Source organism: Protopterus annectens, chromosome 2.part1, assembly GCF_019279795.1.
Source record: "Protopterus annectens isolate FY-2018-M chromosome 2.part1, PAN1.0, whole genome shotgun sequence".
Taxonomy (NCBI): Eukaryota; Metazoa; Chordata; order Ceratodontiformes; family Protopteridae; genus Protopterus; species Protopterus annectens.
The window spans coordinates 92,800,563-92,827,884 of record NC_056729.1 but is presented as its reverse complement, the minus strand read 5'-3'; the positions used below and the strand labels follow the sequence as shown (position 1 = coordinate 92,827,884).

The following is a 27,322-nucleotide window of genomic DNA, read 5'->3' as shown; positions in this document are numbered from 1 at the left end:
CAGAGCTTCTCCATACAGGCCTGTCCTATTCCTCCATCAAGATACATGCATCAGCTATTTCTGCAGAATGCAGCTTCGATCCCCCTGTCTTCTCACATCCTCTACTCAGGCAGTTCCTCAGAGGAATCAAGAATGTAAAACCTCCTAGGAAACCACCATTACCAGCATGGGACTTGAACTTTGTGCTAGAAAAGTTGACACTCCCTCCATTTGAACCAGCAGCAACAGCAGATCTTCAACACCTATCCTGGAAAACTGCTTTCCTACTGGCAATTACTTCAGCAAGAAGGGTTTGAACTACAGGCCTTAATGGCAGTACAACCCTTCCTAATCTTCCATCAAGATAGAGTGTCCATGAGAACTAATCCTACATTTATGCCTAAGGTGGTATCCAGAGTGTCTCTAAACCAGGCAATCCACCTACCTACCTTCTTTCCCAATCCACAGAACAGGGGAAAGACTGCTGCATACCTTGGATGTACATAGACAGTTCGCTACTACCTGGACAGAACCAAGGGCAATAGAAAAACTGACCAGCTTTTAGTAGCTTATGCAACAGGAAGGGAAGGAAAAGCAATTTCGAACAGACAATCTCCAAGTGGATAGGAAATTGCATAAGATTCTGTTACTCCTACCATGGAAAGCAAATTCCACAGAACATAAGACCTCACTCTACAAGGGCTACAGCCACTACCACAGCTTTCTTACGAGGAGTGGCTACCAAGGACATTATTGAGGCGGCTACTTGGACCTCCGTGCATACATTTGCCAAGCATTACAACTTACCTCTATACTCTAGATCCCGAGCAGGGTTTGCCACTGCTGTATTGCAAGGGATCCTAACTACACCATAATTCTTTTTCCTCCTCCCCTAGTTTGGCTATGGTATTCTACCCATTTGTTAGGACTGCAGATGCATCCTTGAAGGACATAGTACAGTTTTGTACCTACCATAAATGTAGATGTCCGAACAGGATAGCATCTGCAGTCAGGATTACCCACCCTCCTTCCCCTCTGTGGTACTCCTAGGGTATTTACCCTCCTAATAGCTAGCTGGGGGGGGATCTCTTATGGTGTATTTGTTTGTATATATGTACATACATGCTTATTTTTTGTGTTTGCCTTCTATTTTTGTGGAAACATTGGCATTTATCCAAAATTTAGCTTTCCAAGAGGGCAACTGGCATCTGGGGCAAGAAACACTGAGGAAAATGGCGTCGGCTGATGCCTATATACCTGAAGACCAGCAGAGATGACGTCGGGTGAAGTGCGACACCAGCCGAGGCCAGACCCAGACTTTGGAATCCGGCCGACCGAAGGGCTGCCTGACGACAGGACAACCCATTTGTTAGGACTGCAGATGCTATCCTGTTCGGACATCTACATTTATGGTAGGTACAAAACTGTACTTTCTCTGTGGTGAAAACCATAGAGAAACCACACCCCTTGCACCACTCATTTCCATACCCACTTTCCCATTCAGATTATGACACTAACTAATGTCAGTACAAGGTGAAATTCCTTCTTATGTCTTTTTTCCTCCATTTTAGGAAGTTTCAGACTTTTCCACATTGCATTAGCGGTGTTTTTCAATAAAAAAAAGTTAATCCAAGGCTGCATGTTTATAAACTCCAGCGTTCTGTTTATTCAGATAAACAGAATACCAGAGTTTGTACAGTGCTTTCAGACCATCATTCTGATTTCCAAATAGTCCAGAAGAATACCAGATAGGTGGCAACACTAAAAGTTGTTATAAAGTTTGCCTCACATCCTTGAGGCAGCACCCTTGAATTTTGACAGATGCCTGATAATATGAAATTACATTAAAAAATAAAAGGTACAGCTGCTCAGTAATTTAAAAAAAGACAGTATAAAACAGAATATTCAAACTTGTTTTTATTTTTTTCCACTTTAGGGTTGCTGGTAGTGTTGCTGCATCTAGGTTCTCAGTGTATGTTTCAATTGTAGTCTTATGTTTCAGCTGACTTGGTGTCCGATTTTATGAATATTCATTAAGTAATCACATTAATGAATATTCATAAGCTGCTGCTACTCTTCACCCCCCCCCCCCAAAACAAACACTCATGTAAGAAAAGGTGTATATTTCAGTCTAAAGTGGCTTATCTTGCATGATTTAATCTGTCAACATACATGAGGACAGTTAGTCGCAGGCAGAGGCATTCCTTTCAGCTGTCTGGAATTTTGCAGAATGTCCCTGATTTTGTCAGTACTTATGTCCTTTATTTTCTGATAAATCACTGTTGATTAGAGTTCTTCAGTAATGTCAAGCATTAGAGTTTCTTACTTCTTAATTGGTAATAAAACTTATATTGATGCAAAACCTGCTCTGTTAATTTTTTTTAAGTGATTTAGCGTAACATTTCAAAACTGTCCGTGACTTTAGGCCATTGTCATCCCCCCCTTGCCACCCCAAATTATTTTAGCTTGGTCCAGAATTCTTAAACAGAGAAGTTGTAAGGTATGGGCAGCAGTCTCCTCAGCATCTCCCAAGCTCAGACTCTTCACAAGTTGCACTGCACCTTCCTTCCTGTTAAGCTGTCGGCTGATCAGGATAGCATCTTCAAGATGCCCCCAGTCTTCTAGTATGTTCAAAGATTTAAACATTTCCTCTGTTATTTCTTCCTCTGTTTGGAGTTGTAAATTAGATGTATCCTTTTTGATTGTGCAGGATTGTTGATGTTTTAAGTGAATTATTCCTTCCTGATCCTGCATAAGTTGACTGTCTTGCTTAGGCCTCTGTAAGTTGTCTTTTTTTTTTTTTTTAACAGTTGGTTTCTAAATTTGGAAGTGTTTAAAACAGTTACGCATAAAAGATAAGGAAGGGACTCTGGTTTTGAGAAATGCAGTATGGCCATAAAATTTCTCCTTCAGGAAATGCACAGGATGAGTGCCATGTACCCGGACGGTGGAATTCTTAAGTGCATACTTATTTTGAGATTTCTACTAAGAATCTTCAGAAGAAAGACTTCAATTTTGGAAAAGGTTGGTATCCAAAGACTCATCAGCCACAGCATACAGGGTGTGGCCAGTCATTACCAATGCAGAGACTTTCCTTTTGGTCTGCCTTCAGCCCCCAGCTTTCAAAATGCATGGTGGCTATTGCATCTCATCTCTTAACTGATTGGGGATCAGAATTCTTCCCTACCTGAATAACTAGCTCCCAGCAGCCCTACAAAGGAGTAACTTAAATATTCTGAAGTTCCCTTGAGCTATCAGAATCTCCAGGTGTTCATTGGATGACACCTAAACTTGACTTGTTTAACCATTTTTCCCTTGTCAGAATTTCATCTCTTCAGTCTACTGATGTTCATACTGTTTCTCTGTTGCAGTCATTACTCTTGGGTTATCCTGCTGGCAGGCTACCCGCAGTCGGCCTGAATTCCAAAGTCTTGGTCCGGCGTCGGTTGCTGTCACCTCTACCCCGACGTCAGCGCACCAGGGATATAAAAGATGCAGCCGACACCATTTTCTTCAGTCTTTCTTGCCGCGCGGTGCCCGAAGCAGAAGCAGTTCGCAAGTGCCGGTCGGCTGACTGCTGAGATTTTCGTGTTCGAATTTCAGATCCGAAGTCTTCATTTAAAGCCTAGTACCCCGTTGGTGCTCCAGACCGATGTCAGAAAATTGTATTTCTTGTGGGAAGCAAATACCTCATAAGGACTCACATTCTTATTGTATTCCTTGCCTAGGCCCTGATCACGACGTTGCTAATTGCAGATTTTGTGCTAGATTTAACCAACGCACTGTTAAGCGTCGGTACGATTTTGCATTTCATTACTTTGGCCGAAGATTTAATTACACAATGTCGTCGGATAGCCATCCGACTACTGCAATTCACAAGAAACGCAAGGAAAAGGACAGGCATCTGAGGTCCAAAACTGATGAGGCTTCTTCTAAGCCAGTCGCCGGTTTTCAGTGAGGCGCTTTCGCAGCCCCTGACACCCTCTACCTCAGAGCCGCAGGCCGCTTCCGACTCCCACGTGGATCAGATTAGGCAGCTGGAAACTCAAGGTATTGGACACTTGGAAAATATTCCCTCAGATGGGTCTGGAGCCACTGAGCAGGGTGTTTTCAAGCCTACACAGTTATATGTAAAATCGACTGCAGTTTCAAAAGGCAAAGACTAAAGCACCACTAAAGACAAAGAAACAAGTGCAGCAAGCCCATGGACAGGCCTCCATGCCCAAAAAAAAAAACATGTGCTCAAAATGGCAGAAGACCTAATTACTTTGATCAGGGGTTCCCATCCCCCTCCTGATAAGAGGCCTAGGCAAGAGACAGAATATGAATCTTCAGACCAGGTTTTCATTTCCTCTGACTCCTCTTCTGAACAGGAATACTCTCTTCCTCCCTATGAGGATTCTGATGCTAAAGAATCTATCCTTTCAGCCTTTCCTCCTGAGGATTATTCTGTTGGGGAAACCCTGCATACCATGAGGGAGCACTTCCACTGGGATCGCCAAGACTACTCAAAATCTAAGAAAAGGCTCAGAGACTTTCTTTTACTACCTCAGCACAAGCCTCTTGCTATCCCTCCTGTTTTAGACATTGTAGATGTGTTTTCAGCGTCCGACCTGTCTCCTGACTCTCTACCCGCTGCACCTGTTAAGCCAGACCAATACTACAGGGTTCCAGATTCACATAAATGTCTTTATAAAAACCCGGCTGCTGACCCAGAAACTATTTCTCAGGGTCCCAAAGGGGTCAAGGCTTCCACTGCAAAAAACCCTATCCCCTCTGATAGGGATTCAAGGGCACTGGACAGATGGGGGAAAAAGGTTTACACTGCTGCTACCTTGGCTGTGAGGGCTTTAAATTGTCAATTTCATGTGCTTAAATATCAGCAATACTTAATGTCACTGCTTAAACAGAAAATGTTAACAAATTCTGAATGTGCAGAAAACAAGGAAATGCAGGATTTATTGCATGCAACTGAACAAGTGGGAAAGCATACTTTGCAATGTGGTTTTGATTCTCTGGAGGCCTCTTGCAGGGCCGCTGTTACGGGTTCTGTCATTAGGAGGCATGCTTGGTTAAAACTACAGAATCTGCCTGATCATGTTAAAGCAAAATTATTAGATGCTCCATTACAGCATGATACTTTGGTGTTAAAGCAGAAGAGGTGTTTAAGAAAATGGAGGACAAAGCGAAATCTATGCAGTCAGTTAAGGATTTCTTACAGGTGCAGCCACCCAGATTTAGCAGGAACTGGCCTACAAAGAATTGGCCCTTTCCAGTGTCATACAGGCCACAAAGAGGCAGATACAGACATCCCAGAGGCAGATCCCAGCCCCAAGGCTCATACAGGCCTAAACAATGGGGTGATTCTACCTCCAAAAGCGGAGAAGACAAATCACAGCCATACAAGAAACAGTCCCAATGACTTTCCTCGGCCTGCACCAAGCACTTATCTTTTTGCAGCCCCCTTAGGGGGAAAACTAGCACTTTTTCCACAAAATTGGCACATGATCACCCAGGACAAATGGGTCTTGAATATAGTGTCTCAGGGCTGTAGGTTCCACTTTCACACCCTGCCAAGGGCAAAAGGTATGCCAGACCTGCCACACAGTCAGTGGGCAGAGGCACAAAAGCAAGTTTCATCCCTCATGGACATGAGGGCCATTTCTACCACAACAAGAGCAGGGACAAGGATTTTACTCGAGACTTTTCTTGGTACCCAGAAAGGACAAAGCCTGGAGACCAGTACTGGACCTGTCTATTCTAAACACATTCCTGGATATTCCAAAATTCAAAATGTTGACTCTGCAACAGCTTCTGCCCATGCTGGGCAAAAAGGCTTGGCTTGTAACTTTAGACCTAAAAGAAGCATACCTGCATGTCCCAATCAGACAATCTTGCAGAAGATACCTCAGATTCATAGCTGGCTCAATGCACTAGCAATTCTCTGCACTGCCCTTTGGCTTATCTACTGCACCCAGGGTCTTCACAAAATGCCTGGCACCAGTAATTGCATTTTGCAGACAGAGGAATTCAAATATATCCTTACTTGGACGACTGCCATATTCAAGCAGAGAACAAGGACATTCTACTAAAGCATCTGGCGTTTGTAAAAAGATTACTAATTTGCCTAGGGTACACAGTAAATGAAAAGAAATCAAAACTAGTACCCTCTCAAGAGATAATATTCCTGGGTGCAAGCTTAAATACAACTGCCCAGATGGCTTATCTCACGCCAGACAAACAAAGGCAACTGACTTCTTACTTCAAAATATTGGCAACAAAGACCCAGTTATCTGCAAGAAAAATTCTGCAGGCTTTAGGCTTCATGGCATCCTGCATTCTGCTAATTCCATATGCCAGACTGCATATGAGGAAACTACAATGGTATCTAAAAAGTGTTTGGACTCAGCATTGCCACAGCCTGGAAACATTAATTACCCTTATTCCCTGCCTGCAGCAGGAGTTTCGATGGTGGGCATAGGCCTGTCACCACAACAAGGGACAGCCATTCACTTTACCCACAGCCAGGCAGACACTAGCAACGGATGCATCAGATTATGTCTGGGGGGCCCACATGGCAGGAAAATGTATTCAGGGCACATGGCCCGCAAGCCAGATGCATCTTCATATCAATCAAAAAGAGATGCTAGCTGTTCAGAATGCCCTGACAGCTTTCAAGGATCTACTTCATCCAGGACAACTACTGATAATGATGGACAATACTGCAGTCATGTGGTACATAAGCAGGGAGGCACACATTCCTACCCCCTCTGAAGACAAGCCATGACTTTGTGGAACACAGCATTGACTTACCAAGTTCACCTGCAAGCACAATTCCTGCTAGGAAAGATAAATACTCTGGCAGACGAATTAAGCAGAAGCCTCATGGATCCCCACGAGTGGAAACTGGATCCACAAGTCTTCAGCATGATAACAAGGAAATGGGGATGCCCAGACATAGATCTATTTGCCTCCCCTCACATCTGCCAACTACAGAGATTCTGCACAAGGCTTATCACTAGCAAGCATGGAAAGTGGATGCCTTATCCTTCAGCTGGAAAAACATAACAGTATATCCACTGCCTGTCCTCTCCAAGGTACTCCTAAAGGTCAGACAAGAGAAGCCAAAAATGATACTGATTGCCCCAGACTGGCCACGCCAGCACTGGTACCCAATCCTAAAGAACTTGTCTCAATGTCCAGCCTGGACATTGCCTCAAATTCTTCACTTACTGACCCAATAAAACAATCAGATCCTGCACAGCCAACTCGGGATCTTAAATCTGGCAGCATGGCGAATAATGTAGCCATTCAGAACACTCCTCTCTCCAAAGCTGTAATGGATGTTATTTTGGAGGCCAGGAAGCCCAGTACCAGAAAATCTTATGCAGAAAAATGGAAGAGATTCTGTGCTTGGAACCAGGCACAAGGAATTGACACATTTGTACCAAATATTCCTCAGATTTTGCAATGCTTAACTGAGATGCTGGACAAAGGCCTATCCTTTTCATCAATTAAGATCCATGCCTCTGCCATTTCAGCCCATTGCAATATGGAACCACCTATCTTTTCTCATCCTTTAATAAGGCAGTACCTCAGAGGGGCCAAAAACATAAGACCTCCAAGGAGAGCACCAATACCTGCATGGGACCTCAATTATGTATTGGAAAAACTCACACTGCCTCCTTTTGAGCCAGCCTCAACAGCTGATATAAAATTCTTATCCTGGAAAACAGCTCTGCTCGTAGCAATAACCTCTGAAAGATGAGTCTTGGAGTTACAGGCACTCATGGCTGTGGAACCTTTTATCATTTTCCATCCGGACAGGGTTTCTTCGAGGACAAACCTGACATTTATGCCTAAGGTGGTGTCCAGTGTGGCCCTTAACCAAACCATTCACTTGCCTACCTTTTATCCAAACCCACAGAATAAGGGTAGAGACTTCTGCATTCTTTGGACATACACAGACAGCTACGTTTCTACTTGGACAGAACTAAAGCTTTCAGAAAGACTGAGCAACTTTTAGTGGCATATGCTGCAGGATCACAAGGAAAGGCTATCTCAAAACAGACTGTTTCAAAATGGATAGGCCATTGCATTCGTTTCTGCTATTCACAACATGGCAAATCAGTGCCTAAGGGCATTAGGCCACATTCAACCAGAGCAGCAGCCACTTCAGCAGTCTTCCTCAGAGGAGTACCAACCAAAGACATCTTACAGGCTGCAACTTGGAGTTCAATGCACACTTTTTACAAAGCACTACCATTTGCCTCTAGATCCAGAGCAGGCTTTGCCAGTGCAGTTCTGCAAAGCCTCATAGCCTCTCCTAATCCTATTTAGCCCCAGCCACCCATCCTCAGCTTTGGGATTCAACCCAAGAGTAATGACTGCAGTAGTGAAACACGATGAACATAGTACAGTTGTGTACCTACCATAAATGTAGATGTTCGAGTGTATTCACTGTTGCAGTCCAGGTTACCCTCCCTCCATCCCCCTTTCTTTTGCTGGGTCTTATCTGTACTTCTCTATTCTATACAACCTATGTGGTGTATTTGTTTGTAGATGAAGGAAATGATTACCTTAGTGCATGCATGTTTATTGGCATAATTTTTAGCCTACCCTTTTGGGGGCACCTGACATCTGGGGCAAGAAAAACTGAAGAAAATGGCATTGGCTGCATCTTTTATACCCCTGGCACGCTGACGTCAGGGAAGAGGCGACAGCAACAGACGCCGGACCAAGACTTTGGAATGCAGGCCGACTGCGGGTAGCCTGCCAGCAGGATAACCCAAGAGTGTAATGACTGCAACAGTGAATACACTCGAACATCTACATATATGGTAGGTATACAACTGTACTTTCTGCCTCTTCTTATTGCCACAGCAGCTCTGTGCCTTTGAGTCCTTGGGCTTATTGCAGCAGTAGCCTTCCTGGTTTCTTTTGCAAGATATTCTGGTTAGAGTACTTCAGTGAACTTTGAAAGTACAGTGGTTGCAGAAATGTATTCTCTCTCTCCACTCCTTTTCAGATCTGCTGGATTTGCATTAGACACCTTTGTTTGTGGTTGTGTCCTGACATTTCGTTTCAAGGCTTTTTTTTTTGTTCCTCCCCATTTTTTGTACCATTTTGTCCATGGACACATTGCATTGGGGTGGGATGTATTGTTTAGGGCAGATAGCTCAAAGGGGGGGGGGGGTCGCATCAAGAAGCCACCTTGCACGTCATTGTCCTGGAAATGAAAGCAAGTAGTGGTACTGCTGTATGGTCTTCAAAACCTTCTCCCCCGGCTGAAATTGCCATCCACTCTAATAATTTGTGGCTAATATGTCATGTCAGTGTATAGAAGGTGAACCACCCCTGGGTCCCCTGTGTTAGGAGATTATGATGAAGTTACTGGAGTGAGCAGTGTCAACATGAAACTTTGTCAAAGCAATGCAAATCCCATGTCCATCCAACTTACTTGCCGACAAGCTGAGTCTGTGCTTGCTGATTCTCAAATGTGGTCCTATGTTTATGGTAAATGGAGCTTTTCTCCCTGGGTCTCCTCTGAAAAGGGGCTGGTTTGCCCAGTCAGACTTTCCCATGAAGCAAATGGAAATAAATAAATGCAATTTTCTATCTTTGGGGTAAGCCATGTAGTGATATTTTTGCATCCTTAACCCACTTAAAGTGCAGCAGCTATTTTTCCTCATCCCTCCTCATAGACAGACTTCCCAGAGTACTGTGGTCCACCAGTGGCCACTGGGCCTATGCTTTGCTTCCCCTCCATTTCTCCCTATAATGAAACTCCTGCAGAAAGCAAAGTTGAACATGGTCATGCTCATTCTCACCAGCCTCCGTTTGGCTCAGCCAAGAACAGTTTCCCCTACTGTGGCCTTTTCTTCTGGAGAATCCTTTTTCTCCACAGACCTCACAAATGCCTCCTAATCCATTTGCCTAGCATGCCTCTCCCTGATTCAGTCCCTTCAACTAAACCATATGATTTCTTAGTTTTTATCAATATCATGGGAGATTACATACACAGTCAGCATGGTTCATGTCCTTTCTGCTGCCCAGAAACCCACCAGTAGAAATGTTTTAAAGGGTAGGAGCATACATTTTTCTTTGTGGGCGACTAAACAGAGGCTCAGTCCGTATTAAGCTTCTGTTCCTGCCATTCATTTCCTTGCAGCATTTTTGACCAAAGCTCCAGTTACTAAACAATGAAGGGTCATTTTATGTCTGTCTAAATTGCCATTAAGACCTAAAATGTACTACTTGTTAACTTTGAAAGTGTAGTGAGCATTCTTGTAAGTGCTTGCAAAACTTCCATTTAGGGAACTTGTACTTCCATGGACCTTTCATTTGGGGAAGCTAACTCTCTCTCTCCCCCTTTTGAACCAGTGGCCACAACAGATCAAGTTTTTTTTTTTTTTTTTTTTGTGGAAAAAGTCTATTTTTAGCAGTCATCTCAGCCAAAGGGATCTCAGAACTTCAATCTCTCATCCAAACTACCATGTTTATGTATGTAAGCATTTGGTTACCAGGGTAAAGTACTCACAGCTTGACCAATTGCAGGCTTAGCCCAAGTTGCATTCAAAATAGTAGCAACAAAAAATGGAGCACGCAGGTAATGCAGACTCGTTACAAACAAGAGATATCTTATATTAAGTTGACATAGTGTTGAGGTATACTTGTTAGAAGTGGAAAAGTTGAATCCGAGTAGCAAGAAGAGTGAGCAGTAGGTTTAGCCTTGGAGTTGTATATTGTTGATCTTAAGGAGAGGGCATGCTTACCCAGTGAGTGCCTTCATGCCTGAGTTGCTGCAGACATTAATCTCAATCAATCTATCAACTTTTGACGGAGGCAGCACAGTGGCATTGTCGCATCACAGCAAGAGGTTTTCCGGTTCTCTGCTGGGGTGCCTTCCGTGTGGAGTATGTCTGTCCTGTGTTTTCGTGTGCATTTCCTCCTACATTCTGAAGAAGTGGATTGGACACTATAAATTGGCCAGAGATGTGAGTGCTCATGCGAGTATGTGATGTGAAAGAACAAATGGAGCAGGCCTAGCCATTCAGTGGTGTGAACCTTGGCTTGTGCTGATTATCACTTTTGAAGTGACTCCCCAACACATGCAAAATAGGAAAAGGGGGTGATGGATGAAGTTTATGCAAGAACCTGTGTTTTTCTTTGGTTTTCTAACAAAGGACAATGCCAGCTAAATTTGCCTGATGTTCATCTTCAGCTTAAATTCTATCTTGACAGAAGCAAAAAAACCTCAGTAAATTTGATCACCTCTGTTTCCTTTGCATTCTCCTAAAGCAGGCCAAAATGTGTCTTAATCTGTTGAGGTGACATTTAGATTGCACTCCTTTTTGCTATGTGAAATATAAAACTTTATCATGTAGGAAAAAAGTCTGTTGAACAAGAGCTAGCATCTACTTCGTAAACCTTTTGTAAAGAATTCTTCTGTGGTCAGTATCTACATAACTGTGACATGGACTTCCCTGCACATGTTTACAAGATCATTCAAGCTGGATTTGCTGATAAAGTCCAGGCAGACCTTCGAGTCCAACATTCTTTTTGGCATTCTGTTATAGTCCTACAGAAGTGCAGAGGCTGAAAACTGTGTCCTGACTTCTAAGTGGAAGGACTGGATAATGTAATAAAACAAAAGATGTGTACTTATTTTAATACAAGATTCTTGTGCTCTATGTCCATCCACTTCAGTATACCCTTTCCCCTCCGATGTCCTGATCTAATTTGTCTGTACAAAGATACCTGATTGAATGGGACTGAGACTTGTGCATGGAGGCAGTTTGTCCAGCTCCGTAGCAGAATAAGTGATTTAAAGCATTCTCAGTCTGGAGAGGAAAGGAGGTGTGGTGAATTATGGGAGCGAGGAGAAAAGTTTGAGTTTGGAATATCTTGGAAGATGCCTGTGGCTACCATTCCTGAATCTAAAGCAGACAGAAGTGGTTCATGAACATGTAACAATACAGGACATTTTAATCTTTCTAGTGTAATGTTATTAAACTCGTATGCTATTTCTCCTAAACATATGCATAACTTGGCGATAAGAGTTAAAGTATAATCTAAAAGAAATAACATTACTACTATTATACATGAAGGAAGAACAAGAAAGCGTCAGATATAAGTGATATATTAGATGCTTTTAAATACCATTTTGCAGAACATTATAAGATGGAAGGAACTCAAACAAAACTTTAGATTTGAAACCCGAATTGATTAAAACTTTGTTTGTGTCTTTCGGCTTTTCTGGGTTAGGGGTCGCCACAGCAGAACTCCGGTCCGCTAATGATTGGTAGTGGATTTTTACGTACCGGGTTACCAGCCCTGACACACAACCTTCAACGAAGGCACGCCCCATTCACGTATGCCTCCACACAGAAGACGCTCTAGCTGAGAATCAAACGGGACAACGTCTTGCTATGAGGCGACAACGCTACCGCAGCACCACCCCATCACAGAAAATTTTAAATTAGAACTTCAAAAGCAAATTACTCTTAAAGAAATTTCAGAGAAAATCAAAGAAAGCAAAAATAATAAAGCTCCAGGAATGGATGGTATTATAGCTGAAATATACAAAATCTTTCCATCATCTATAATCACAGTCTTCCAAGAAACCTTAATAGTAATACAAACACACAACACCATTCCACCATCTTGGAGATGCTCATTAATTACTCCTATAATAAAAGAAAATAAAGATGCATCAAAATGCAGCTTCTATAGACCAATTTCATTACTAAACAATGATTATAAAATCTTTATGGCTATTCTAGTCAATAGAATAAAAAAAAATTATGATAAAAATTATAATTGAAGATCAAACAGGGTTTATACATAATAAGCGCACCTGTGATAATATACAAAGAATACTAACTATTATTGACTATTTAAATAGAGAAAAACAAGAAGCCTTAATAGTTGCATTGGATATAGAGAAAGCTTTTGACTCCTTAAACTGGGATTTCTTGTTTAAAATATTAGAGCGTTATGAGTTTCCTAGCTCCTTTATTTCGTTAATAAAGAACATATATAAAAACAATTTAGCATATGTAAAATTAGGACCTTTCACGTCTGAGTCAATAATATTGACAAAAGGCACAAAACAAGGTTGTCCCATGTCCCCCATATTTGCATTAGCCATTGAAATGTTTGCCATCTCAGTATGAAACTATCCCAAAATAGAGAGTATAAATTTATATAATAAATATAATTCAAAAATAATGTTATTTACAGATGATATACTTCTTACCACATCTGCTTCTAAAAATTCATTAAAAGAATTAGATATACAAGTTGATAAATTTTATTCAATTTCAGGATTACATTTTAACAAAACTAAATCAAATTTTATGATATTGAATAAAAAAATGATTTTCAAATAAATGATCATATAATTGGTAAACAATCTCTCACTTTAAACTATCCAAGTATAATATTAAGTACAACATTAGAAAACATTTTAAATATAAATTACAGGGAAATCATAGACACAATGAAGTCAAATATAATAAAATGGAACAAAATATATATAACATTTGAAGATAGATTGCAAGTAATAAAAATGATATTACTTCCAAAAATCCTATCTATAGCAGAGGCTATTCCAGAAATACCAGACAAATATTTTTTTTAAAAGAAATAAATACATTATTATTGAGATTTATTTGGCATCCTAACAAAAACAGAATAGCTTATACACACCACATTAGACCAAGGAAACTAGAGTTTCCCGGATATTGAAACTTCTATTAGAGCCTCCATTTTTAAAATAATTATAAATTGGGATAGATCTGTGCTATTCTTCTAACTGGAAATCTCTCCACACTGTTATTTAGTCAAATGAAAATACCATTTTAAAGAATTTAATGATAGACGATCATATTAATAAACCATGGCATATCTTATGCGGTAGCCTTCAATATAATTAACAAAGCCTGCTGATCTAAAATACTTAAATGATATGTATAATTAATTTAGAAGATGTGTAACTTGTAATACATATTTAAAGTTACGGCTAGAACTGTTATATCCTGTCAATGTAACAAGAAATTTTCCAAACAAAATGCATAGGACGGTTTTCATTACTTGGGAAAAGAAATGATTAATTTGCTGGCAACAATGCATTAATGAACATAAGACTTTAGATAGTCAACTTATAATAAAAAACTTATAATAAAAACTTATAATTTCTCTACATCAGACTGGGTATTATTACAAAGTATATTACAATACTCACAAGATCTATGCAGAATAATTAACAATTCTTTTTTTTTTAGAGATAAACCTACACTTATGACTCATTTATATGAAATAGTATACAATAATCAAAATTTGGAAAATTTGACATCAAAATTATATAAAATTTTAATAAATTATAAAGTTAAAATCAATCAAAAATTTTGGAATCGTATAACAAAAGGTCATTCAATAAATTTATCCCTGGAAAGTAAAACCAAAATACTAAATTCTGTTAAATTGACATCCAACGTACAAATTTGGAGAATTTACGCATGGAAATTTTTGCATAGATCTTTTTTTACTCCAAATAGATTAAAAAAATGTAATACTTCTAATAATGTTACATGTTGGAGATGCTTGCAGAGTTGTAAAGCAGATTGGATACATGTATTTCATGACTGTATTAAAGTTAAAAAATTTTGGGAAGATGTCAGCAATTTCATACAAGCCATATTCTCAGATACATTTGTAGTAAGTAAATCTCTAATTTTATTGAATGTTAATGAGAATTTAGAATTAAATAATAGCAATCTCTATCTACTATGGAACATTCTAGCAAATGCTAGAAAATGTATTACCAGAAAATGGAAATCAAATCTGGAACCATCATTTAAAGAATTTCTGCTAATATTGAAGGAAACTGCATTACTGGAAAACAGAGTAAAATAATTAAGAATAGCACCAAGACGATGGAACAAGAATCCATGGGAAAAATACTATCACTTATTGAGACACTAAAGTTGAATTTAAACTCTCAATGAGACTGAAAGAAAAAGGAACAAATGATCTCTCATTAATATGATGTTACTCTGACTAGACTGATCAATATAATAATTTAATTTCAGGCCAACTGTAAATATTGTATATAGTTAATCATACTGTTTTACTTGTCAGAAAATGTATTGATTATTATAAAATGGTATTATTTGAAAAATCAATAATAAACATTTGGAGTAAAAAAACAGTACAAGACATGTATAACTTTAATTTGGGTTATGGAAAGTTTTATTGATGGTCTTTTTGTATTGGCAGTGTCGCATCCATTATGGTCTGTGGACATCCTGACTTTGGATTACTTAGTGCAGGTCAGTTAAACTGACATTTTTGTGTTCTCAGCCATTCTAGAACTACTGGTTATACAAGTGTCGTACTATTGCTAATCGTATTGTCAGTACTGCCACCGCCAGCCCAACTGGCATTGGTGCCTTTTCTCACAGTCAACATTCCAATTCAATTTTTGACTGCAATTCTTTCAGCATGACCACTGTGATTTCCACTCTGGATTTAATGTAATTTATGTATTCTCTTTATACCCTTAAGCCAATTATGATATTCACTTTGTATGTAATATATGTATATATTACATTTTGTCTTTCACTCTATATATAATGTCTTGTAACTGTTGTGTTTTCTCCGGCCCAAGACTGAAGTCGGTCTGATCGGTTCAGTGCTGTGCCCAGGTTAACAAGTTCAAGTCATCGCCTGTTACTCCATTCTTTCTTTTACCAAGCATCAGTTATACAGTTAAGCCAAAACCAGTTTGTGAGGCATTGCTTCAGCATTCAGAAGCTTCTTGTCACCCTTTGGACCATGACAGTCACTGTATCAGTACATGCAGCGACTTTTCTCAGTTTCTTCTTGTAGAAGTCTTGACAACAAAGCAAAGATCACGTATGACAGTATCTGTGGATTGTGAAACCCAGGTAATTGCACCACATTTCCCTTAGATCCAGCAGTGAGGTGAACGAACAATCCTTTCCCCCAGCTGCACATTCATTGTTAGGTCTCTGTAAAGCCATTTACTCTGTAACACCGACTAGCAGACCTGAGACATCAAGCCAATATGCTTCCCAAAAACCTCAAAAAGGGCTTTGAGAGTCTCTCAGATTTTACGAACCATATAGTATGACCCAGCAGTCCATTTGGTGGTACTATAAACTGATACACATCCTTAAAGAGGCCACCAGTGATGTTTCTTCAAACCCAAGCTCAGCTACCCCAGTCCCATGGAGATCGTGTAGGATATTCCAGATCCCTGATGAGTACAGCATCTGGACAGAGCCATCCAAATCAGATATGCTCATTTAAGATGGAGTACTAAGGCATGGTAGCACGCTTTCAAGCCTTAGTTGAGGAATAGTCCCATGCCTGAAGCCCTATTTGTTCATCCCCATGACAAGGGCTTGAGCAGTGGATCACTTTTTGGGAATGAATGTCTGTATCTTCTACATTGACTTTGAGAGTGCTGAACTAATTGATTGACATGCTGTGATTTTCCTGAGATCTGCCAGGTGAGGTGCTGCATAGGGTCAGTGGCATATGTAGATTTCTGAAGGAAAATATCAAATCATGTTATGTCAGCTGCATTCTGCTTCTTGCTGCTTATAATGTTTAAGGTATTGCATGGGCAACTGGCATTACCATTTGATCCCACTCATGCCTGCACATTAGCCTTCACTGAAGACACCAAAGTGATACTTGCCAGTGTACCTTTTGAAGAGCCCTTACTATTTGGCCCAGGGATTGATAAGCATCTGAAGGGAATACCGAAGTAAAGATAAACCCTTTGGGCTTTAGATTTCACCCTCCACAACACATTCTGTGATGACTGTACAGACATTAGTGCCAGTCTTGGTATCATTGTAGCCTACAGTCTTGTTAACCAACGGAAGCTGGAGAAATGGTAACCTCCACACATGTATATGCAGCTGCTCTTGTAAGCTCATTGGCCTAGAAACTGAGGTGGCAGGCAGTTTTCAGTAGGCTGTAGCTAATCATGCAGAGGTTGGAATCACTGCTGACTTCCAGTCTGGCTGCCTTTCAAGGGACGCAGCTGGGGGAGAAGAATTTCCATTCACCTTTTCCAGTGGAAGAGGGTTGCAAACGACAGGTAGATAAGGAAAGTGGTTGAAAACAGATGTGCAGTTCCCTGGCTGTCACGGCCCAGGGTACCGAGATAATCTTTACTTGACATCCCACCTCAAAAGAAGAAACTTGCAAGGAAGGAGTCCTTCTGTGTGGTCACTTTGCAAGTATGTCTATCTATTGGTTGTGCTGTTTGGATCTTAAAGATGCCTATTACCATATCCAACCAGCCAGATAAACCAGGTGTTTATTGAGCCAAGCACTACCCAATCCCTGCTGCTTCCCTCAACATAAATGTGTCTGTGAGCTCTGGGACTCATAGCGGCAAACATTTATTTAAAACTGCATGCTACCTTTCACATGTAGGTGCTGCAATATTACTCCAAATATAGTAGTGTTAGCACACCAACTTCCCAAGCAGCAAGTCAGATTTATCACTGCTGCATGCAAACAAGATGAGGCTTCTGGTACACAGTGGAAATTGTCCTTCTCTTAAATGTTTTAGAGATGAGTGGTCCTGCTTGACAGTGCAATCTTTCCCAGACCCCTTACCTAGGGATTATAGCAGTCCAGACAGACAGTATGGGAGTGGTCTGACTTCCCACCAGAGTGGGATGATGGTTTATACCAGAGATCCAGGCAGGCTTTGACTCTTGCAGTGTTTTTTTTTTTTTCAACAAATTATAGTAATGTGTATCCTATGCCTGGCAAATATAGTAGCAGAGACAGAGTTAGCAGTTACATATTGTTTCTCTATGAATGTTGTCTAAATGTGAAGATGGCCAACTGCACATTTCAGAAATGGGAGACACTAGTGTGCAACTTCTGTAACTTGGCAACAGGTGCCGAGTGCCATAATAGCTGTTTTTGGATCCCATCACCTGGAGGTTGTAACAGGGATCACCAGATAGACCACTGACAGTAACTGTATGGTTATTCATGTCCCAGTATGTTGATAGACTGTTTCATCAGATTTGAGACTTCCCCTTGGTTGTATGACCTCAGATGATTGTATATTAAGTGGGAGGGTGTCACTCAAGGCATGTGAGAACTGAACCCCTCACTTCACTTAAGGCTTCTACGTTATGTTTTTTACTTTTGAAATTTGATGAAATTGTCTAGCAGTAGAGTGTGACTAGATTTGATTAATTCATGACTGTAGTGCCAGTTACATTGTATACTACTGCATGTCCGCTGGACTGGTTGTGTGGGCTGCCTTATTTCATTCACATCTGCAGCACTGTTACTGTGTTAGTAGTAGTTCTAAATTTGTGGCATTCATTGCTGCAGTTAAGCATCTTAAATGTGAGGAAAAAAGAAGATAAAAAGTTCCTTTATTGGTTTAATTTAAAAACTGTCTCATCTTTAAATGCATCTGTGCTTTCCAGCATACAGGAGCTTGGCATTTTTTGAACTGAGTGCTGGCAGATGTGAATGTGTTGAGGTACCACATCCACAGTGGCCCAAAGAACTTCTCTGTGTCTTTCTCTGATTACTTCTGATTATCAGCATCATCAAGCAAGCTGTAGCAGGAGTGATCTTAATAGAACCGTATTGGCCAATTAGGTTCATAGGTTCATAGGTTTATACTAGGCTATCTGCCCTAAGGCATTTATAAGCCTAGCCCAAATTTTTGTGGCTTACGCCACCCCTTATATGAAAAAATACTGTGCCCATTAGTTTGTTGTGCCACTGTCCAGCAGTGACACAGAGATGATTCCCGGGGTAAACCTACGATCTCCCATCCACAGGTCTAGATTTCTCTTGAACAGAGTCAGCGAGGTGCTCTGCCTCACATGGACCGGGATTTTATTCCACAGCATAGGGAGTCTCTGAGTGATAAATCTATCCCTCCAGCACGTCCTATTTATATCCGTGCTAAGGTTTAAGTCGCTTGCTCTAGTGGATGTTCTTCGTTCCACATTGCTGCAGTCCTTACTATTGGGTAGTCCGCTGTCCAGTCGGCCCGAATACCAGAGTATATGGCTGACGTCGGTCAGGGCGCATTAGACTGACGTCAGTACGTCAGGGTACTAATGCGCATGACCGACGTCATATCCTCAGTCTTTTTTGCCGCATGGTCCGATGCAGAAGCAGTTTTGCGAGTGCAGGTTGGCGTTCTGAAATATTTCCGAAACCGGAGTTTCAGACCGAATCAGAGTTGGCTAAGTACCCCGTTGGGGAACATTTTGGTTTTTTCTTGCCTCAGTATTTAACCGGATGTCAGAAAAAGTGAATAACTGTATTTCTTGTGGGAAACAGATACCTCATAGGGATTACCATACCTTGTGTATACCTTGTTTAGGGCCTGAGCACGACGTTGTTGGATGCCGCTCTTGTGCTAGGTTTAACAAACGCACTATTAAGAGGAGGTTAGACTGTGCCAGGTTAGTGTTTGGGAAGCGTTGCAATTATAAAATGCCGTCGGATGCTCCGACGCCCGCTTCGTCCAAGAAGCGCAAGGACAAAACAGCGAAGCCTAGGGTTGATGAACCGGCAGTCCCTGACGTCGGTTCTTTAGAAGGCTCAGTGGAGCCAGAGGTTTTGCCAGGAGTTTCTATGGAGTCTCAGGCAGAAACTTTACTGTTACAGGATGTGCCTTCTCAGGAGGTAGGCCAGGCTGAGGGGGCTTCTCAGGTAACTGTTCTTCCCTCTCTTCCCAAGGTAGTTAGAGCCTCTCCTTCTGTTGCCAAAACTTCTTTGAGAGGTAGGCCAAGTTCAGCTTCAGTGGGGGCTTCCCCTAGCATTTCGGGTTCTGTTCCTAAGAAACATATGCTTAAAATGGCAGAAGATTTAATTACTATGATTAGAGGTTCTTTGCCCCCTCCTGATAAGAGGCCTAGGGTGGAACCGGAGTTTGATAGCTTTGAACAGTGTTCAGAGGCTTCTGAGTCTTCTGCGGAAGATTTGCAGGAGTATCCTCCTTATTCTGATTCTGATGTGGATGATTCCACTCCTACAGCTTCTCCTCCTGAGGATTTCTCATTTTCAGAGACTCTGCATTCCATGAGGGAGCACTTTAAATGGGAAGGCCAGGATTATTCTGATTCCAGGAAAAGGCTTAGGGAATTCTTGTTTTTACCCCAGCATAGGCCCTTAGCTATACCTCCTGTGTTGAATGTGGTGGAAGATGTTTTTGCAGAGGCTTCCCTGAACCCTGATTCTTTGCCTCCTGCTCCTGTTAAACCTGATAGGTACTATAGGGTGCCCGAAGCTCATAAGTATTTGTTTAAGAGTCCTAGGGCGGACCCAGAAACTGTTTCTCAGGGGCCTAAAGGTGTTAAGGCCTCTGTGGTTAAAAATCCTGTTCCCTCTGATAAAGAGGCAAGGGCTTTGGATAGGTGGGGAAAGAAAGTGTATACTTCTTCCACTCTTGCCATGAGAGCGTTGAATTGTCAGTTTCACATGCTAAAATATCAAAATTATCTCCTTTCACAATTGAAATCTAAGGTGGATGCTTTGGCGGAAGGTATTGAGTGTAAAGAGTTGCTGGATTTGGTTCATGTGTCTGAACAGGTGGGTAAGCATTCTTTGCAATGTGGTTTTGATGCTGTACAGGCCTCCTCGAGGGTGGCTGCCACTAGTTCTGTTCTTCGCAGGCATGCCTGGTTGAGGGATCAGAATTTAGCTGAGCATGTTAAGACAAGGATTTTGGATGCTCCTTTACAGTCTGATGTGTTGTTTGGTTCGCCTGTGGAAGCAGTTTTAAAGAAAATGGAGGACAAAGCTAAGTCTATGCAAACTGTTAAAGATTTTTGCAGGTGCAGCCACCAAGTTTAGTAGAAATTGGCCTGCTAAGGGGTGGACATATCCTGCTTATGATTCCCAGTCTAGGGGTAGGTCTAGACGTGGTAGGGGCAGAGCTCAAGGTTCTTTTAGGCCTAGAACAGGGAGTTCACCTGCTCAGACTTCTGGTGAGGGCAGGGGTCAGTCCTTTCGTAAACAGACCCAATGACCTGCCTTTTCAGCTGCCAGTAGATTCTCGTCTGGCAGCTCCTTTGGGAGGAAGACTGTCTCTTTTCAAAGAAAATTGGGATTTAATTACTCAAGACAGATGGGTGTTGGATATCATTCACCACGGTTACAGGTTTTATTTCCATACATTGCCCCCTTTCAGAGGCATGCCAGACGTTCCTCCTCCACAAAGAAAAGAGGCTCACAAGCAAATTTCTCAGTTACTCCAGATGGGGGCCATTCAGCCAGTCCCTGTGTCAGAAAGGGGCCTAGGATTTTATTCTCGCCTGTTCCTAGTACCAAAGAAGGGGAACACGTGGAGACCAATTTTGGATTTATCTCTCCTCAACACTTATCTGGACATTCCCAAGTTCAAGATGTTGACGTTACAACAGCTTTTACCTCTGTTGGGCAAAGATCACTGGATGGTAACTTTAGATCTCAAGGAAGCTTACCTTCATGTGCCTATAAGGCTAAGTTGCAGGAAGTATCTGCGGTTTCGAGCTGGAAATTCTCATTATCAGTTCTCTGCATTGCCCTTTGGCTTATCTACTGCGCCCAGAGTATTCACAAAGGTTCTGGCTCCAGTGATAGCTTACTTCAGGCTACAAGGAATTCAAATCTATCCTTACTTGGACGACTGCCTGATTCTGGCTCAAGAAAAGGAAGACCTTCTACAGCATCTGGAATATGTTATAGCAGTGCTAAGATGCCTAGGGTATTCTGTGAACGAAATAAAGTCCAGTCTAGTACCCTCTCAAGACATGTGCTTTCTGGGTGTGAGACTGAATACAGCAGCCCAGATGGCCTTTTTAACCCCGGACAAACAAAAGAGTCTATCACTTTACTTCCATCAACTATCTCATCAGTCCGTGCTGACTGCAAGGACAGTCCTTCAAGCATTAGGGTTCATGGCATCTTGTATTCTGGTGCTTCCCAATGCCAAACTGCATATGAGGAAGCTACAATGGTATCTCAAAATGTATGGACACAGCACTGCCAGGATTTGGACACTGTCATTCAAATAATACCTTGCCTTCAAAAAGAATTTTTGTGGTGGGCTCAGGAATGTCACCTAAACAAGGGACTCTCTGTGACCCGGCCAGAGGCGAGTCAGATTTTAACGACAGATGCCTCGGACATTGCTTGGGAGCTCATCTAAATGGAAAGTGGATACAAGACAAGTGGCCTGCCAGACTACAGCATCTACATATCAACATGAAGGAGATGTTAGCAGTCCAGTTTGCATTAATGGCTTTCAAGGAGTTACTTCTTCCAGGACAGGTGTTGATTCTAACAGACAACACAACTGTCATGTGGTACATCAACAAGCAAGCGGGTACACATTCTTATCCTCTATGCAGGCAAGCAATGATTTTATGGGAGACTGCGCTAAGCTTGCAACTAACTCTTCAGGCAAGGTTTCTGCCAGGAGCACAGAACTCCTTAGCAGATGTGTTAAGCAGACAAATCATGGATCCCCACGAGTGGAAACTGGATCTTCATGTATTTCAGAAATTGACAGTGTCATGGGGAACTCCAGACATAGATCTGTTCGCTTCTCCACTAAACCACCAGCTGCCAAAGTTTTGCACAAAGGGGTTTCATCGCACAGCTTGGAAAGTGGATGCTCTGTCTTTCAGTTGGAAAAACCTTCATGTGTATGCCTTTCCACCTCTGCCTCTTCTTCCAAAGGTGCTATTAAAAGTCAGACAAGACAAGCCAAGGATGATTTTGATAGCTCCAGATTGGCCTCGGCAACATTGGTACCCACTACTAAGGAGTCTGGTAAGGAAGCCTCCATGGCCTTTACCTTTGATTCCTCATCTGTTATCTCAGAAGGACGGTCATCTGCTCAATGTCAAGCTTCACTCTCTTCATCTAACAGCCTGGCATATTCTGTGTTGAAACACAGCAGGTCTCAACTTCCTCAACAGGTTTTAAATGTGATTATGGAAGCTAGAAGACCTAGTACAAGGAAAGTGTACGCAGAAAAATGGAAGAGATTTTTACTTTGGAGTACAGCAAAGAATTTGGAGGTTTCTGAGCCTAATTTGAGTGTGGCTCTTCAATATCTTACTGAATTATTGGACAAAGGTTTGTCCTTCTCTTCCATTAAGATTCATGCTGCAGCAATTTCAGCTCACTATGATTGTGACCCACCATTGTTTTCGCATCCTTTGTTCAAGCAGTTTCTTAGAGGGGCAAAGAATATAAGACCCCCACGTAGAGCTCCTACTCCTGCTTGGGATCTCAATTTTGTGTTGGAAAAACTTACTCTACAACCTTTTGAGCCTGCGGCTACTGCTGAATTGAAATACTTGTCATGGAAGACTGCTTTTCTGTTGGCTATTACTTCTGCAAGAAGGGTGTCTGAGTTGCAGGCCCTTATGGCAGTAGAGCCCTTTTGATTTTCCATAAGGATAGGGTATCATTACGTACTAATCCTTCCTTTATGCCTAAGGTGGTTTCTAGTGTGGCTTTAAACCAAACTATTCATTTGCCTACTTTTTATGCAAACCCCCAAAATAAAGGGGAAAAGATTTTGCACACTTTAGATGTACACAGGCTATTGCGTTATTATTTAAGCAGGACTAAGGATTTTAGGCAGTCTCAGCAGTTGTTTGTTTCTTTTGCTTTGAGTTCGCAGGGCAAGCCTGTGTCAAAACAAACTATTTCTAGGTGGATTGGGTTTTGCATTGCATTTTGTTATTCCCATCATGGCAAGGAGATTCCAGCTGGGATTAGGCCTCATTCCACTAGGGCTACTGCCACTTCAACAGCATTCCTAAGGGGGGTGGCTACTAAGGATATTTTGGAGGCAGCTACTTGGAGTTCAGTGCATACTTTCTCTAAGCATTATCACCTTCCTATCTACTCTAAGTCTAGGGCTGGTTTTGCCACAGCTGTTTTGCAAGGCATGTTGTCAGCTCCTACTTCTTTATGATTTGCCAGCCTCCCTTACCTCTGCTTTGGGATTCTACCCAATAGTAAGGACTGCAGCAATGTGAAACGAAGAACATAGTACAGTTTTGTACCTACCATAAATGTAGATGTTCGAGGATCCACATTGCTGCAGTCCAATTTACCCTCCCTCCTTCCCCTCTGTGTTTAGGGGTGGTTGTGTAGGTGAGGTTATATGTTGATGTTTTTGTATATATTTTTGTATATATTGTACATAATTTTGGTGCAGGTAGTTTGGGCCTTGTCTTTTTAGGGTCTTCTGACATCTGGGGCAAGAAAAGACTGAGGATATGACGTCGGTCATGCGCATTAGTACCCTGACGTACTGACGTCAGTCTAATGCGCCCTGACCGACGTCAGCCATATACTCTGGTATTCGGGCCGACTGGACAGCGGACTACCCAATAGTAAGGACTGCAGCAATGTGGATCCTCGAACATCTACATTTATGGTAGGTACAAAACTGTACTTTTTGGTGGATTTGGATTTTTTGAGGTGGAGCATGTCCATTAATTCCGGGTTGGACATGGCCTTGTATGTCAGGCACATGTCACCTCTGAGCAGACGGTATGCGACTGAATAGAGCTGGAGTTTCTTCAATCTGGCAGCATATGACAGATTTTGGAGTCCCTTTATCCTTTTGGTGTCTCTCCAATTGCTGCAGATGTCGGGTGAGATACATCCCGAATGGGGCATTGTACTCTATCATTGGTCTGATAAGTGAAGAGTACAGGGGAACAATGACCTCACTAGATCTGGATGTGAATCCTTCATGATCAGGTGGGCAATGTAGAAGGTCTTTCTAACCACTTTAGCAACGTGAGTGTCAAAAGAAAGGCCACTGTCAACCTGGGTCCCCAGGTCCCTGATAACCTCTTCTGTGCTTAGTGGATTGCCACCTATATGGTAGCTTGGGGTTACCTTGTTTTTCCCGAAGGGTATGACTATACATTTTTGGCATTTAACTTCAGGCCATGGCTCTGGCACCAGCTATCTGTTTCCGTGAGTCCCTTCTGAAGGATATCAGTGTCCGATGCACTTTCCACTATGGCGCCCAGTTTGCAGTCGTCTGCAAACTTTGTCAGCCAAAGTCCTCCCATGTTGGCCTGTACTTCTGAGAAGTAGATGCCAAACAATAGGGGGCCAAGGACCGAGCCCTGTGGGACACCACTTGTGACCGGCTTGGAGTCTGACACAGCGCCAGCAACTCTAACCCTGTGGGTTCTGTCCTTAAGCCAGTTTGCAACCCATCTTGTGACATATGGGTTTACATTTAAGCTGGTAAGTTTTTCTACAATACCCGAGTGGGGTATTGTGTCAAAGCCTTGCAAGGTCAAGGTAGGCTGTATGGACTGCCTTTCCTCATCAATGGCCTTGGTGACTGTTTCGAAGAAGTCGACCAAGTTCAAAAGGCATGATCTTCCCTTGACAAAGCCAAACTGGGTCGGGTCCAATGTCTGCAAGTCCCCTATATCTTTGTTTATGAGCTCCATTATGATCCTCTCCATAGCTTTGCAGACTAGACTTTTAAGCTTATGGGCGGTAATTACCAGGGTCCGTGAGGCGCCTTTGTGGAGTGGGACCACAGTTGCCGTCGCCACTCCTTGGGCACGTATCCTGTGGTAAGGCTGAGATTAAACAGCTGCCTTATGTGCGGGTTTAATTCCTCATTTAGCTCGTGTAGCACACAGCCGGGACACCATCCGGTCCCATTGATGCTGTGTTTTTAGCTTTAGAGAGAGCAGCTTTCACCTGCGCATTTGAGATGTCCGGGAGGCTACACTCGGCTGGGATAGTTATCTCTCCTTTAGGGGGGAGAGGGGGGTGAAGTTTGCACTGAACCTGTCTGCCAGTATGTTGGCAATGTCTGTGGGTTCAGTGATTTTTGTATCATTTTGGACTAATTCTGAGCATATCTGGGAGTTTCCACCCAGGTTCCTAACATAGCTGAAAAAGGCCTTATGATTGTCCTTTGAATCCATGGCAATTTTTCTCTCAAAATTGGCCTTAGTTGATTTTATGAGTGTTTGTATTTTTTTTACTAATAATGATCAGGGGTGACTTCCCTTTTATGGATTTTGTTCTATCATATAATAGCTTTCTCCTCTTATTGTAAAGTTTGTTAATGGCTGGGGTCCACCAGACTGGACATTTGCCCTTTGTGGAAAGAGTCTTGGTTTTATTTGGGATTGCCTGATCCATGCAGTCTTGGAGGTTTTCATAGAAGGCATTTGTAAGGGCTTCCGCAGCTTGGGTTGTGGTTTCCACTGGCTCAGGGGCCTTGAAGGATACCACACCAGTCTTGAGTAGTGTGAAGTTTGCTTTAGAGAAGTTCTTCACTATGGTCTTTTTTGTTTGGGGTGGGGGCGGGATGTGGATTTCCAGTGAGATTAGTTTATGATCAGATCTCACCAATGAGGGATATACTTCCGGTGTGGAGCATTTTGTCCCCATGTTTGTGACAATGAGATCTAGTATATTTTCTCCTCTCGTGGGAACAGTGACTAGCTGTTCCATGGCATTTGAATTTATGAACTCCAGGAACCGTTGGGCTAGAAAGTTAGGGCTTGAGTAATGTTCCCAGTCTATATTCGGGTAGTTGAAGTCACCCAATATGATGGTGTTTGGAGATACATTTATACCCTCCAGTGTCTTCAGGAAGGCTGTGTGGGGTTCCTGAGTTTGAGAGGGTGGCCTGTAGCATGCTACAATTTGTAGAGCAGTTTTGCCTATGGTTAGTTGCACCTGGATGGTTTCCGAGCTTCGTGCGTTACCACCAACCTGGAGGTGTGGGTATCCTTTATGAATATGGATACACCCTCCTTTTGTGGTTTTGGGGCGGAACGCATGATATGAGGTAAAATCTAATAGTGCCGGGTGCTCTCAGGAGCCTTGAACCAGGTTTCAGTTACAGCACAGACATCGATGTTCTCCATACTGAGAAGGGCCTCGAGTGCGTGCATTTTGAGATTTAGACTTCTGGCATTGAGCAGCATTACCCTCAGTTTCTTCCCATTTTTGTTTTCTAGGGTGGTAGGTTTAGAATTTGAGCCTTGCCTAAAAAGGCAGTATGGGGTGGCAAGAGCCTTAGCCAATATCCGAATCCCAGGGTGACAGGTGCAAGCCGTCCCTTGAAGCAGCGTGGCTTGTCAAGCATGTCATCCCAGGCAGACAGACACTGGATCCCCTTTGAATGACACCAGACATTAAGCCAATTGTTAAAGCTGATCATCTTGTCTCTATATTGTGGCATCATTCTTGGTGAAGGAAGGATACTGCTCAGGGTTAGGGTCATACCTGCCTGGGCTAC

At 42.2% G+C, this 27,322-nt stretch overlaps 2 protein-coding genes across 5 annotated transcripts in view; one reads left to right on the top strand and one right to left on the bottom strand.

Moving 5' to 3' along the window:
- FBXW7 (F-box and WD repeat domain containing 7) overlaps positions 1-27,322 on the top strand; it is a 1,850,919-nt gene that overhangs the window by 1,518,481 nt on the left and 305,116 nt on the right. The window contains exon 1 of one of the 4 annotated variants that reach the window (XM_044062044.1): positions 15,265-15,314. The exons of the other annotated variants lie outside the window; for them this stretch is intronic. The gene's annotated coding sequence lies outside the window, so the exon portion shown is untranslated. Of the gene's footprint in view, positions 1-15,264; positions 15,315-27,322 lie in introns of those variants that run through there. 4 annotated transcript variants of the gene reach the window in all.
- The window catches only part of LOC122794721 (metallothionein-2A-like), a 62,975-nt gene that overhangs the window by 32,088 nt on the left and 3,565 nt on the right, over positions 1-27,322 (bottom strand). The gene's annotated exons all lie outside the window — the stretch shown is intronic.